Source organism: Osmia lignaria, chromosome 3, assembly GCF_051020975.1.
Source record: "Osmia lignaria lignaria isolate PbOS001 chromosome 3, iyOsmLign1, whole genome shotgun sequence".
NCBI lineage: Eukaryota > Metazoa > Arthropoda > Insecta > Hymenoptera > Megachilidae > Osmia > Osmia lignaria.
Window position 1 is genome coordinate 7265895 of NC_135034.1, and position 16945 is coordinate 7282839.

Below are 16945 nucleotides of genomic sequence, written 5' to 3' on the forward strand. Positions count from 1 at the left end.
TTTGTTACAAAGATGTTGAACAGATAAAAGATAAGTTATAAGGTGCTTCCAGGTTTATACAATTTTAATTTTATGTATTAGTACAAAAGTCTAATTGTTACAAAAAATTAATTGTAATTTTTTTTAATTCTATACATTATTATGACACATGATCATTTTTAAAAATTCTTTTTAATTTGACTTTATTTGCTTTTTTACAAATTGATAAACCTTAAAGTACCTACGTTATGGAATACTTTCAGTTATTTATTGTATTTTATTTACCATAAGAGTATGATTTATCATATAAACATTTTTGAAAATGTAAAAAAGAAAAATTTAAAAAGAGGAGAGAGAAAGCAAGAGAGAGAAAAAGAGTGAATGTGAGAGAAAATGATTGAACAAATTAATAGTTTCACTGCTTAAAGCATTATATGGTATTAATCAATTTTACAAACCTTACATAGATTGGTTTGTTGTAATATCAGGTGATACATACAAAAACTGTATTCTATACCGATTTAATTTTATCTAAATTTATTAGTACCATGTACAATGCCCTGGAATTGAACCATTTTGTGTTGCGTTTTATCAAATATTAATATTTATCTATAATGCATGCTTGTGTAACGCATTCAAGTGGAGAATTCTTTTGCTTTAAGTTTAAAAAATATACTTTTTCGTTTAAGAACTATATTTAAATATATGATTTAATGAATGTTTATAAGATTATTTATAAAAACTTGCTGGAACCAAAGAAATTTATGTTTTTCATAATGTAGAAATTTAATCGACAAAATGCAAATGTTTATATAAACACAACACAAGAGTTTTGTGTCAGTCTGTTAAAAGTTATTTAAACAGAACTATATATATCTATGAAAGAAATATAAATCTATTAAAAAGATATGCTGGTATGAAAGATTGATTTCTTCCACTTTTTGCAGTATCTTACTAACCGATTAAAATAAAAATTGAAAAGCTATTATGACCACATTCTTTTAGAGTATGTATTTGATTGATCCAATTGAAAATATATAATTATAAGTCAGTATATAACAGTGTATACATTGCAATAAACGTAAATAATTCAACCATTTCTTATATTTACAAAAAACATATTTATTAAGAGAGTGATTGTAAACTTGCTGTGAACATTAATGATAACAGTAATACATAATGATAACAGTAATATTAATAATACTAATAATAACAATAATCTCATAATGATAATCTTATTTCTGGTGCTAATATAAAATACAAATTTCTCTGCTTCTGATTTGAAATTTCAATGAAAAATGAAATTAAAATTTTGTACTAACAATTTTATTTTATTTTACATAAATTAAAGGCACAAGTTTGATCAATCTTTAGTTTCATAAAAAACAAAGAAAATTCTTAAATTACTGTGATGGTATTTTAAATTAAACTATGTTCAAATATATATAATAATATAAAAAATTTATCAAATCAATTATATTTTTAATTTCAATTAAAATATTTTTAGAAGATTAATTTTTTAGTTGTATTTTATAATAAAAATGCATACAAATTTTAATTTCAATTTTTATATACTTTACTTTAAGTTTATAAATTTATAAATAAAAACAGGATCCAATTTGAATGTTTTTATAATAACATATAAATTTGTGTACATTGTAAAAAATAGAGTTAAAGGGATTAACACAGAAGTACAAAGAATGATCCACTTGTACGTTTCACAAGCGTCTTTACTTTTGCATTAATTGTAAATGTTGAATCTTATTTTTTTTGCGATCTACTCGAATTAAAATTATTTAATTTTTTAATAATTTAATATATTCACTGTTACGTGATATTGTGTGCTCGATCATAAACACTAAATGTCCGCTGACGCGATATCGCGTGCATAATCGCCAAGATTAAAAGATTGTGGCACACAACGATCGACTAATTTCCTGAGCTCGGCAGTGAACGTTTAACAATTAACCCGTTGAGTGCTATGAACGCATATAAAATATTCGTACAATTGCTAAATAATAAATCACTCTTAATGTTTAATTAATTTTACAATAAGAATGAGTTAAATACATTAATTAATGCTTCCCAGGATTTTTCTTTGGTTTTTAGATAAATTCAACGTTACACCAGGTGACAACTTATTGAAATTAATTATTAAATTACACTCTTAGAAGATGTTGTTATAAACTAACTGATATATGTACGAATATTCTCTACACCCACTGTATGCTCAGCTGCGTTTAATCATCGCGTATGTTTTATATTATAGAAATATAAAAAAAAAAAAAGCCTTAAACAAATTAATGTTTGATCATATACAGCGTAGACAGCGCGTTACATATCGCATATCACATTGAATGTATACACACTCATATATCATTGAAAAAGTACGTGTTCTTTCACATTAGAAAATCAAGTCGAACCCTTTCGCAAATATTGAAGATATTAGTAAACAATTCCTAAAATGTGCGTAATATAAAATATTATTCCAAAATTTACAATACATAAGTGCAAGTGTTTTACAACACCAAATTTTAATTTTCTTGGAATACATTCTTACGTATATAATACTAAATTCCAAAAAGGAAATGAAACAGCATTTCTATATCATACAATTAAACAGAAATGAATTTTGGCATGGAAATTTTAATCCGTAAAAGATTCGGCGAACAAAGGGAATGGTACGAATAAAATATATGGGATCAAACAACATGTTTAAATTTGGGTGGCCGAAACTTATCTAGTCATTACGCCAAGAGTAAGACGGATATATACGCATATGTATGTATAGATACAGATATAAATATGAATATAAATATAAATATAAATATAAATATGAATTATAAATATAAATATAAATACAAATGTACGTTGCCTGTGTGTATATGTGTATATGATATATGTATATGTATATTTATGTACGTATACATATATACACAGATAAAAAGAAAAAAAAAAGAAAATAAAATACGCAGCCATCGCGAGCCACCCTGACTGAACGTGTCTAGCCACATTTTAATAAATAATAACATTCGCAAAAGACATTATTGTCGAGCTGACCTTGCGTGATTATTGATAGGATCTTTTCTTAGAATAACACTTTATTTATTCTAAGAAATTACGTTTGTCGATTTAATTAAGTTCTTTTTGTCACTTACTTTTAAAAATAACGTATTGTTTAAAAGAATGTTACATTTAAAAGTATATTGTACAATTATTTTAAAAAATTACATCGTAACTTAGAGTTTCCTACGATGGATTGTACAATAAGAATGGTATAAGTGTATAAATATCTATATACCTATATATATATATATAGAAAATAAAGCTATGGAAAATTTGCGATTCAAACTATTGTTATCGTAAGCAACGTTTCCTCTAATTTCTTTTCCATCTGTGCGGATCTGTTATTCTTCCGAGCACAGAATTTTGAATTACGCGTGAAAAATTCTATATGCGCGGGAACAGTGCATCTGTGCATGCGCACAGCTTAGAGGGAACATTGTAATACATGTTTGAACGTATTCGCTTCAAAAAATCGTACAAGAGGCTTCGATGCGTTGAACTTAAAAAAAAAAAAAAAAGCGAGAGATGATCTTTTTTAATTATGCTTCCCACTTTGTTCATTTGTCACCAATAAAATGCGTTGCGACTAAAATTCGTATGTCTGAACGAAAAAGCAAATTTTGTATTCGAAAGTGTTAAGAGAAATCTACGGTTTGCAATAAGAAAAACAAGTGTGGCAACGTTCGAAATTATTTGTGCTGTGAAAAAAATCACGGTACAAATTCGAGACAGATAACGAAAAAAATAATTTATAGCTTTTTATATAAAGAGTCATAAACTTACATTTTTCGATGAAAGTTCATACGTAAAAATAAAGGAGCAACGAGTTTTTATTTAAGGGGAATAGACGTACATACTTAAGCTAATAAAACAAGTTCAAATTAATTATTGAGAAAAATGTAAATTCTAAAATATACTGAATAGAAATTTCATGATCTAAATTTAAAAAAAAAGGAACTTGCTACACGAATTTCAGTATATATTTCCTAAATATTTTTAATTAATTATGATTTATTTTTACTTTATATGAAGTTTTAATTTTGTTATTCAATCAATTTTAATAAACAGGTGGTGGATAGTTTTATATGTAAAAATAAAATTAACCACTATTCATTTAAAAAATTTTTTTTTGCAATATATTGACCTAGTATTCGGGTCCTCTTTGTATAAGTTATCATATAATATATTAAGTGTACAAATTAATTTGGTGTCTTTAATAATACACCTTTTTAATTACTGTTTTAAATTTGAACATTTAATTATAAAAGAAAAGATATCGAATTAATTTGTATACATATAAGTTATCATAGATATTCAATTTGCATTAATTCAAATAATTTCTTTTATTTCGTGAGAAGTGATGTATAGCAACAGTCGTATAGTAAAACTAACACATTCGAATAAGAAACGTTAATTTTTATAATACAATCACTAATCGTGCAAAGTCAATGCGAACGATAGACGCAATGAAATAAATCGTTGATAAGATAATCTAAACACAACCATTTGTAACGTCGATAAGTGATAAAATATACCTTATAAATAAATAGAGCTTGCGCTGTAGCTTCATCAGTCATGAAACATGCTACAAGACATCGTGACTATCTTTATCAATGTTTGTGAATGTATTATAAGTTATAAATTATAAGTGAGCTACTGAATGTGTACATGGTAATGTTATACTAGTCCATATTAAGATAATAATAAAATGTAATTTTGAATTCAAATTCTGGACGCATCTATATTAATACTTTAGATTTTCATACTTTTTTCTTTATTGTAGTAAAAAAAAGCACCTTATTTTTTAAGTTTTAAGTTTTTTGTGAAGGAAATCTAGATATACTCTAACGTTTCTTATAATTTTTTTCCATTTGTACCAAGCTACTGTTTGTCTGACAATGAGTACAGAATTTTGAATTTCGCGCGGAAAAATTCTGCACATGAGCACTTACGTTAGGATGCGCAAGCGCATGTGCGTACTGATTCCTTGAGAGGAGCTGGCGTCGTCGGTTAAATTAAGATTCAAAACATCAATTTCTTGTTTTTCTCCATTCCATGTGAGTTTGTAAACACGTATTATTAAATTTTAGTATCACAATTCGAAATACTGTAGCTTTTATAACCAGTTTTTATCATTACATATTCCTCTGTGATTACAATATTCTGTAGCGTCCAGTACGCTTTCCACCATTAGTTGGTTAGAACGAATTTCTATTTTGTTTATTTCGGTATTTACTATTAGATGGTAATAGTGATACAGTTTCAAATGCATCCATCGATACAAAATTGGAAAAAACATAAAAAGAAGGTTTTTATAACATATTTAGCTTAGTAAATTTTTTATGGAACTATGTCAAAGCAAGTAATTATAGTATGTGTAGTATGCATGCATATAAGTTTTAGAAAGAGAAAAAGATATAACGGAGTACATGTTTAACCATCTAAGTTAACAATTATTTTGTAAAAGTGTGTTTTAAGTTAAGAGGTTAATGATAAAAACTGGTAATGTACGTATATGATATGTGCATATAAATACATACATAAGGAAGAAATACATATTTGAATAAAAAGTATTTCATGTTGCTTAAAATAATAGTATTAATTTTTAAATCATTTATTTTGTAATCTCAGTTGGTTTATAAATTTCGATCTCGAAATGTAGCCAACGACGCGCATGCGCATCGCGTTCCCGCCCTTCTCCCACCATTTAGTTCGAGTGCGTGCCGCGACGCACGGTGGCGCTGCGGTAGTAGCAGCTGATCCATGATACGGTGTGGAACAGTCGTGTTCGTGGCGCGTTTCGGAGTGTGATCGTACCGGTATGGTCGTGGACGACGTTTCTCCTCGTTGTGGAGTTTCGTCCTAGTGAGTCTCGTGTACGACACTCGTGACAAGTGGCTGTCCCGGAACAGTAGTATTCGACCGATTCCTCTGCTGACACGTTGCGAAACAGTGAAAGGTGCAGAGGACGTGCAAGGAGAACGACGGACGAAGGAAGAGCAAGGAGAATTCGTCACGACGCGACGCATCCATCCTGAAAAACTGGTGAGTCTTAATTTCACATTATCTCATCGATATACGTGGAAAGAGTGTAGAAAACGTATCGTAAAATCGTGGCACGTGCTTCGTGATTACCCTTGAGGACGGTCGTACATAGAAGGCGCACACGTGAGACTCGCGTACCCTTTCGAGGTGACTGACACCTGATGCATCAATGACCATACCACGCGTACGAGTCGCATGTTATTTCCTTTTCTTTTCCACGATTCCACGCTATTTAATTCGACGAGAAGAATCGTTGTGTTAGCACGTTCCACGATGATACGGTGTGAAATACAGCGTAGAAGCACTTTGTATGAAACAAAAGGACGCGCGCTCGTTTTTATGATTAGTATATATATATGCGTCCAAAGGTAGCAAAGATAGGTTATGTCACAGATGCCAGAGGCATTTTTTAGCCGTGGGATTCGCGGGAGTGGCGGGTCTCATCCCACGGACAGACAGTTCTAATATGTACATACATATGTGCTTTAACGGAACGTGGTTTTAAATCATCGGTAAATCAAACCAGTGGTGCTCAATTCGTGTCTCTTATGAAATCGTTCTATTATTCAATTTTTGTGTTTAAACCGTGATGCGTGTTCAAGATCACGTAGTTATCGTGGTAGAAGCGTTCTATAGAGAGCGGAAATTCATTGGGAACGCCGATATCTCAGTTATTTACACAGCATCCTGAAACTGTTTCTCAAGGTCAGAAGGGTACCGTTTTCAATACTAATGTACAGATTTGCATATGTATATTGTTCGTAATTCGATGTATGCAATTTTTCATTAATATAACACACGAGTTAAATAACTACTGGTAAACGTTAATATGCATGATACGATGTATAACTGTTTATTCGTGTGACACACATAGTAACGTTTTATGTCGCACATCCATCGAGTGTTCCCGTTCTCCGTTCATGAATAAATTACTTATTCAAACTTGTTCGTTTCAAATGAGTTTTAAAACGGTCTACTGGCGTCAGCACTATTCGCCACGATAAGAACCATAAAAATGGCGACTAGATGCTCGATGTTCAATGTTAGATGAATTATCGCGCTTCGCGTCAGGGAGGAAATGGTTCCATTAGCGTCCAATTTAAGTTTGTCGCGCTATTTACGATCGAACATACTTTGTTTATGTTGGTATATTATGTAGCTACATTATAGCATTTTTATTTAGAATCTTAAAATTTTAAATCTTCATAACAGCCATCCTTGATGTAACCCGGAAGTTTTTGCAATACGCATCTATAATTTCTGAAGGTAACAGAGTAGACTCTCGTTATATCACCGCGGACGGGGTGGAAAATTTTGGAAGATTCCACATTTTCAATTGAAAGAGAAATAGGAGACAAAATCATATCATTTTGGTAAGTTTTATGATGGCGGAAGAATAATGGCAATATAACGAGAGTCCACTGTATTTTTCAAATTGTTCTTGTTTCATATAGAAAATTTTAGTAAAATATAATTTTACGTATTATATACGAGAGTTTATAAGAGTTAATATTGCATTTTTAATATTATGGCGGTAATTTTAAATTCAATCGAACAAGTACCTAGTTTTTTTAAATTACCAGTGCTGCCATAAATTTTACCGATACAGAACTGCCTCGAATGGTTAATAATTTTTAAATAGACGTGGTTTTATTACCTGCAATAAAGCATGCTTTTTTAAAGTAGACAAAGGTACCTCGTTCGTATATTGTCCTTTGTGCAATTAACATTGTAACGATGATGTAGTTGCAAATATGGTGCTGTGAATCGACGAAAATTAAAATCAGGCTGCGAATGAAAAAATTGAAGGGAAAAGAAATAATCCCGTGTGTCGTAGCTACGAATTCACAATTACTTCCATCTCACCCTGTGGACACGGGGACGAACAGTTCACCGGTGTTTTCAACGCGAAACTTTATGGAAATTTCGGTTGCCCAAGCTCGCAGCAAGTGCTTCGTTTAAATTTCATTATCTCGAACGCCGGCTAAATGACACGTTTCTCGTTTCCAACCACCCGGCGAAAACTTACCTAGTCGCGTCACAAACGAATTAGGTGATAACAATTGTCGGCCGCGTGTTCGTTGTAACCGACATCCAGAATTCAAAACTAGAATTCGATTAGAATTCGAGCGAAGCAACAACGCGTCTACTCTACCGAAGCGAACAAAATTATTTCAGTCATCAATTTCAATTTAATTTTGTATTTCAGATTATTTTCATTTTCTAAATTCTTCATTATAATACATGTAGTATAAAAGTAGTATAAAAATTGAAATATTTAAATCTAATTTTAATTTTACATATCACAATCACATATTTGAAGTTATATTAATAATTATGGAGAAATGCGGGGGGTAGGTATTAAGATCTCGATTACACTCATTCACTAAAGTTTTATTTTTATTTGGAATTCTTGAGTAAAGAATTATCGAGTAAATCATTGATAAGACAGGAATGTAGTTAGTTGCGTCACATTTGTTTACTATCCACGTTGAACGAGTTAGAATCTAGATTGATTTCTAATCGAAAACTCGTCCGACACTTTCGCCAATTCAGAGATTAATCGGGTATGAAACGTTGAACTGGTTTCGCGGGCATGGTCACACGAAACTTGAATCATGATCGCAAAAAATGAGTTTTATCAAAGGTTCCGTTTTACTGTGTTCATTCATCGAGATTGCTGCCGTTTGCTTTTGTTGTTTTATCGATGAAATTGCAACGGGAGTTTGCTTGAAAAATTGTAGTTCTATAAAAATAACGAAGAGAAAAGAAAAGTAGAAAATACGAGAGAAGTCGGTTACGGGCGATACTATTGACTTTAAAAACGGTGTAATTGAGAATACTGTTTCTTATAATTTACCTTCTCACGAGTATGTTTTGCGAACAAACGTGACCCCGTTTAATAACTGCGCGCAAGCTGACGATTCGTTAACCAGGGTTAATAACGAATTCATTTGTTTTGTGGTCAAACGAATTTATTAGTCGGTGTAAAAATTCCCAAATATAATTCAACGAATTAGATGTTTTAAAAAGCATGTTATATTTAGTTAAAAATTCATCGATTTCAGGAAATGTACGATCGTTTAAGTAGAATACAGAGCATAGTAGGCTTTCTTACAAAATTTACTTGGGAAATTTTGAAACTTTGTATTCTGAATGTTAAAAAATTTGGACTCGGTATTGTTTCCGAGAGACGACAGGGCCGTATACCTAAATAGAGCACTTCAATGGGCGCGTAACGATTCTACGTAATAGGAACGGCGATGATTTTAATTGAAATTTCGACAGTCGAGCGAACATTTCGGGATTGAAAAGGCAATTAAGATCGTAGGCAACGATATATCGTCGGTTGTGACCTAACCTCTTAATCGAACTCGGTTTTGGCCCCGTTCGATCGCTTCCCCCAAAATTTATCTGTCCCATAAACGATCTAGGAAATTGAACGGGCAAATCAATCGAATTATTCATTTCGTTATCCTGTTAAATGAAACAAGCTTTCCCTTAATTTTTTTTAACCTTCTCTCTATATACAGGGGTGTAAATAATAACTTTTAATTTTCTCTGCACCTATCTTCTTAAAAATCAATAAATACTTATGCAGCCAAAGCTTTTGTACTTAAAATACAGAGGATGTAATTACATCCCTGTGTGTACGAGTAACGTTATCATATTTGCATATGAAGAGAAGGTATGATTTTCAACCTATGATTATTATTAGCAACTTTGTAGAATTATGTTTCATTTTTTATCAGTTTCATTAGCTATTTTGAGCTAGAGAGATTACCATTTGAACAGAGGAAGGAAATTAATCCCTTGTGGATGGAGTATTATTGTTAAGCTCGATGCTGTATATGCATAGAATATTGTGCATTTAAGCTTAATTGTACAGGGTGTTTATAAAAAGTTTGAAATCAAACTTCAAATAGGATTTTATGATCCCACAAATTAAAATTTGCACTTTTGAACTTTTCTCGTTGAATACTATTAGAGTATATAAAAAAAGGTTAATAATTTTTTATGTATAATAGGACTTCATTCTCGAATGTTCCTTAGTTAGATTTGATTAATCTCTGTCGGCATTTATCGTAAAAAGAAGATTACTTCGCTGTTTGTTTGAAACGTATTCTGGAATATTGCATTTGGTGGAAAGTAATATGCTCGCGAAACGGTGCATTATTAGTATCATAAAATTCCTCCGGTCGAGCTTAACCATTCAGCGATTATGCTTTGGTACAGGAATATTGCTGAGCCAGGATGTACTTCAATAATTTGTTAGAGGATTTCAGACGAAATACACTGTAGTGAATCAAAAATTGCTGCAAGAGTAATTACGTTTCTTTGCAGCAGGAAACATCGGTTGTATTTTAATTTACGAAGCAGAGATTCGTTGAATAACTGATGCTCGCGTTTTATTGATGTTTTTACTGTAACATTGCGAAAATATCTGCAGGGTTTTGGTCGTTTAAATATCCAGCCAGTACGCGTTTCTTCTTGCGTAAATACCACGTCGTTGCATTCGTGTTGCTTCAACAAGTTTTACACAGAAAATGTAAAATTTCAAAACTTTTCTGTCTGAAGCTAATATGAACTACATATTGCCATGCAGCACTGGATTAACAGGGGAAGGTCTGTTGCCATGAGGCTTGTCTAGTTTAACATATTTGTGTTACAAATAAAATTATAAATGAAGCGTACATTCCATTATTATTAAAATTATAGGAATGTTACCTTGAATAATTTTCTAAAATTTAACGAAAATTTGGTTATAATATATATTGTTTTAAATTGAATTTAAGAAAATTATGCAACGAGTAGTTATAGGGGGTTAATAGAAATACATTAATTTTGAATAATATAAATTAGCATTACTCATTATGATATTAATCGCAGTAATATGCTTCGTTTACGTTTTGAAATTAAAAGCAGCATAGGAGTTAAACTCTGTATTTATCGCCATCTGCCGCGGTAATATTTCTATGGTTGATCAGTAGAGCATGCCACCTCATTTATTCACGGGAACCCCGTAGGCATGCTCCACAATCAGCACAGAAAATTTCAGACCACCGACTGAAATTTAAAATTACTTTTCATTTTTAATTGAAAGCTTAAGTAGGTATTTATTATCGAAACTGACGAGCTTTTATAAAACAGTTCCTTGGCTGTCTGTGATCTTAAATAACCTGCTGGCATAGGTCGATGGCTCGTTTTAAAAATACCTATCGCTTCATGAAGGGAGATAAATATAATGTACGGCTTGGGAATGAGAAAAATACATCATAGGCTTTCGTAGTTATACTCGCGATCAAATCAGGTTTCCTTAGAGAAAATGGTTATATAGAAGAAGCAGCTATTTAATTTTGATGACATTAATATTTAGGAACAAAATAATGTAATTTTTAATTTATACCTCAAATATCCCTGATATTATTATATTAATATTAGACACAAATTTGTTAAATAAAAATTGTGCGAAGTCATGGGGGCTATCTTTTAGTGCATATGGTGTTTTTGTAGCTGAAAGAACTCTTTTTTTTTAGATATCTTTATGTAGTTTTCTGACCTATTTTGAAAATTTTGAAAATTAACCAAATTTTTAATTTTCTCATCAAAGTAGATGTTCAAAATGGTGACTATTAATTGTAAGCTCCATCATCTACAACAAATTCTGCTTGCACCAAGGATAGTCCCTATGATATGGTACAACTTTTATTTAACAAACCCCCTGTGGCTCGGGGGGCTTAGAATACGGCCACGGTATCCCCTGCCTGTCGTAAGAGGCGACTAAAAGGGGTCACACACACACACAGACTCAAGCGAGAGATTGTAAAAGTATGGCAAATGTATGGAAAAATGTAAAGTGCGAAAAAGAATGTTAGCCCCTAGATTACGCCACCCTCAAAAGAGGGAAATCAATCAATTCAATTTATTTAACAAATCTTCTCTAACATCAATAATTAAGTTGGTAATAATTATTGGTCCACCCTGTACATTTATAGCAATGATCCTAGTTACCCTTCATAGCGAAGGACACATGTTTGCGAAGTTTCTTTGTCGTTCGAGGCATATTTGCAGACCGCGTTCTACGTTCAGTTGAATAATGGTTGAAACAACGAGCGAGCGAGCAAATTAGAGTCCGCGAGATAATCCTTGAATTTTGGAACGGACGGAAAAGCGGAAAACTAGATAATTGGATGGCGGTCCCTTTTCAAGGGTCGTCCCCGTTAACTCGGCTCGTTCTGCAACGTTTATACGCCGACGGACGCGTGGCATCGGAACGCGGAAACGCGAGGAATTCAGCCTAGCGATTTCGCGGCTGACGTACGCGTTGGAAATAGAGCCGGGTTGTTCCTCGGACAGGCTTGTCCGTGGGTTCTGTCTCGTTTCGACTGTTTTCCAGCTTTTTCCACACGGACAATGGCCGACCCCTTTGTCGTTTTTCCATTCGATTCACCGGTTCCTTTGGAAATTGGAACCTACAATTCCAGTCAGAAACCTACCGGTTGGAAATCAGTTTATCGATGGGTACACGGAGATGCTCGACAGAGTTGTTCAATTCTATCAAAAAATTGTTAACTTTTCTCTCTGCACACGAGTCGAGGACGGATCTAATTGAGCCGTTCCAATTTTATTTTCTTCGAGTTCGCGAGTCACAGTTTTCCATCTATTTTATAGTAAAGGCATATAACTTGAACTCGTGGCTGGCAGTGATCGATGAATGCAACGTGCATTTCGCCTCATCGAGCCGGTGTCTTGCAAGATAGTGCTCAAGTGCATCGAACTGCCACTGATTTCCAGGTCGGAAATGGCCTTCTGGCTGAAACGTCCAGCTGTACGGTTCGTCGTTTTCGCATCGTTGCAGTAGATTTACGTCGAAATTGAGTTGGACGAACATTTCCTCTTCGACGAGTTCATTTCTACGAATTAATTTTAATCACTGCTGCTTTTTTTTTTAAATAAAATCCTTATATTGGAATGTAGGGGTGAACGGGTACCCGAAAATTTCGATGTCGGCTTAGGAATTCGGGTACCCGTAATGTCAAGAGTCAAATATTGACTCGGGACTCGATCCGACCCGATCCGGGGCTCGGGTACCCGAAGTTTCTGGATGGAAATGAAATTTTTCACAGAATATAGCAAAGAAATTCCGTCGAATTATTCTAGAACGGTGTATCTCTTCTTCGCCTTGAAACTTCTCGAATTGTAGCACAAAAGCTTCGCGCGAAACTTACGTTTCCTTCCGCAAGAAGAAGAATCAAGGGCCGTGATGCGATTTGAAATTTACAGAGCCGTAGGTTTCGACACGGGTTTTTCTGTGACGGGGCCTTTCAGCGATGGTAAAATCGCTTGGAACGTTCGTAAATTTCACGCGAATCGTCGCTGCTATTCAAATCGTGCCATTCGAGAGATGTTCAAACTAGAAATTTCCTAAAGTACACGACTGCAAAGTGGCTGGTAACTGTGCGCCACGGTTCAGAACTCAGCACACTACTCGCGCGATACAAACATCAGCTAGTTCGCGAAAGCTTGCGAAAGACGAAAGAACGACGACTAGTTCGCACACTGCCACCCAGTTCTCTCTTTCACTCGCTTCTCTTATTCGCCAGCTTTCAACGACCATGTTTCGCTTTTACGTTCCCTTAACAACGAGTTGCACTTCTCTCTTCCCGTGTTCTTTCTGCCTTTCAATTTGGATTGGCCCCTTCTCCAAAATCGGGAAATTTCAACATTTTTAAATACCAGAATTTGAATCTTCCGAAATTCTGAAATTTTAGATCCTAAGAATTAAAAAATTCCAAAATACTAAAACTTCTAAGGGACCGGGCCGACCCTAGAAGAAGGTCCAAATTACGTCATTGGATTCCAATAGATTTTCTTTGATTTTCTCAATCTCAAATATTTCCTCGAAATTCTTTGTGATTTTATATCTATTTCGTAATTTCTCCACTTCTTAATATCCAACAATTATACATATATTTTTGATTCTAATCCGAACATTGCGGTGCCTGCACCATAGGGAAGTTCCTCCAAAAAAAAAAGGAAAAGAAAAATGTGAAATTGAAATGCACAATCGAAACACAGGGATATTTGAAAGGTTCAATTTCGACAGCTATCGATAAACTGTCTACGGGATATCGATAGTAACAGGAATAAAGAGAGGGCAAGAGAGGTTGTCGCGCGCACGTAAGTCTCGTATCCGGCGAACGATTTGCAAAAACCGCTGGAACGCGTCCAATTTTCACGGTACTTTCCCTTCCTCTCGTGCCGAATTTTCCCTTTGTCCGATACAATGGAGCGACCCGTTGGTGGTAGCTTTGTGCGCGACACACTGCGTAATTTTGCCCGCCTATTAGCCAGCCAACGAAAAAAATAATTTACAGCCACGGATGTCTGTCTTGGGACGACGTTTCGGTGCTGTCTCTTCCCCGAAAGGAGCACCCTTTTATTCTTTCCTCTTCCCGTCTTCTTTGTTTCCTATTACAACGTTGTATCGCGAGGCTTTTCTTTTCTCTCGTTGTCGCGAAGTATCCGTGTCGAGACAATGAAAGCTCCTTAAAGCAAAGTCGCCGAGGATCCTTGGCGCGAAACACGAAGCTTTGTGAAACACCAGGGACTCGTAGAATTTAACATATTCATTACAAACCCCCCTTTCGCCACCTTGGACCGTCACCGTTTCGCGGTATCTAAAGACAAACCGAGAAACCACGTTGAATTTTCGACCTACCAAGTCGTTGGCTCGTGAAAACAAAAGAAATAGAGCTGACAAGAGAGGAGAACAAATGGTGCTTACAAGTGAGCTGAGCGAAGTGTTTAATTCTAGACACGATCGAGGATATAATAGATTTACTTATCAGTATGGTTTTTCTTTTTTATGTATGGAACCTGTGTTAGGTAAAATATATGAAATAGTAAATAGTTTACTTGTGAAAATAAAATATTTTATTTATAATGTTCAGATATTATTCCTGAATTCAATATGATTAGAAATATACGAGAATTTTTCTTTTCTTTTTTCTTCAAAATAAAATAATATTCTAAATAGAAAGCGAAATTTCAGCAAACGAAGTAATTTATATTTTAATTTTTGATATTTAAAATATTTTTTCTCTTCCCTTTTACCCAGCTCTGTATGAAACTTACAATCTTGCGTCTGTTAAATGTAACAAATGTTTACAAGGTACAAACCGTGTAACAGTTGCACAGTAGAACAATAATTCTCAGAACTTTCTTGTATTGTGAACTGGATTGGTAGAGAATTTATGAAAGTAGCTGTATGATAATTTTCAAGTTCCATATCCTGAATATATGTATGTATAGGCGACAGATAATTGGAGCATTAAATTCAAGAAGGACAAACTTCTTTGCTGAGCAGATGGTACCAACTCGGAATTTAGTAATCTAGACTATAGCCCTCGGTAATGGAATTCATTTTCTTATCTTCTCGTTTCTTCTCTCTATTGCTTCGAGTCTTACGGTTTCCGCGAAGACAGCCGTATCTATCAGGATAACTGCGAATAGCAGAATCAGAGAAGAAGGAATCTGTCTACGATGGATTTCTTGCTAAACAGTTTCATCGGTCTGCTACATCAATTCTTTTTTCCTTCAAATGTTGATTGCTTCTTCAAATTCTGATAATGTCATTTGATATTTCTCAAAATTGTGTCCAAGAAACGTGAATTACTTTTCCCTTCTTCACTGTTACTCCAATAAAGGTGTCAACGTCACTTCTATTGACGTTTAATGAAATATTATAGTTGGAATACTGATTTCAATGGAATTCCTTGTTCTTATCTTGGATGCAACTGTTGGCAAAGTCGGTTGTCGCGAAACTCGGTCCAGCAGGAAACTTGAAACGTGCAGTTCCCGATGATCCTCCGGGGGCACGGGTAGCCCATTGGTCGGCAACAGGAAACGGTTCTTAACTAGATGTCACAGGATTATGGTGTAGGGAATGGAAGGTTTACAGGACTCTTGGGAGCAATGGAGCGTAATGCTCATTATGCGTAGCTCGTGTCGTTTCTGGCAACGAGTTTAAGGCGAAACGTAGCTAAAGCATTTACCATGTGTCGTGGTAGAAATATGTTAATGACTGGTGTGACACAGAGTTTATAGTTTTAGGGTGACATCTTCAATTTTCTACCGTGTTAGGTAATTGAGATTATACAACACGTTTCTTTTCTTCATCGCGGATTTAGTGTTTGTAAAAAATAAATTTACGTAATGAGTAGATACTTTTTTAATTATCACATTCAGGAACGGGTTAAGATTTCCGGGTCCTGGGGCTGTGAAACTTTCGAAAGCACCTGTGTTTGAAATTTATTGTAAATACAATTTTAAGGGCAAACATCGAAAAGATACACATTTAAATAATTTAATGATCGAGAAGTTTGAGAGAACAGAATTTATTTTATAAAATTATAGTAGATTTAACAATTTAAAATTTTTCAAATCATCATTAAATTATTATATAATGATGAAAAGTCATTTAATCATCATCACAGAACATTATTAAATTATCATCATGTAATGATTTATAAAAATGAAAAGAGGATTTATTTCTGTAATAGCAATTGTCTGTAAAATTTACAAAATTATACTGGTTTCCAAAATTTTAAATTATTTGACATAAATGAAAAGCTTAGACCAGAGCCACTCTACAAAGTAGGGCCCGAGGTTGTTACCCTTTTAGATTCTCCCTTGATCCGAGGCTGTTCAAATTACTCGGCTCGTGAAACGGTCGCGGTTTCGATTCTCCAATAAGTGTCTATAATAAAGGAAACCATGCATCATCGTGTTATCGACATATACACTGCACGAAGGAAATCCACTTGCACGCCTGTCTTACCAAATTGGAGCT

The 16945-nt window shown here is 33.8% G+C and overlaps 1 protein-coding gene across 1 annotated transcript in view; it reads left to right on the forward strand.

Annotated features, from left to right (window-relative positions):
• Positions 1–5644: 5644 nt before the first annotated feature.
• The window catches only part of Tpst (tyrosylprotein sulfotransferase), a 129439-nt gene continuing 118138 nt past the window's right edge, over positions 5645–16945 (forward strand). Inside the window, exon 1 of the mRNA XM_034326017.2 lies at positions 5645–6090. The gene's annotated coding sequence lies outside the window, so the exon portion shown is untranslated. The remainder of the gene's footprint in view (positions 6091–16945) is intronic.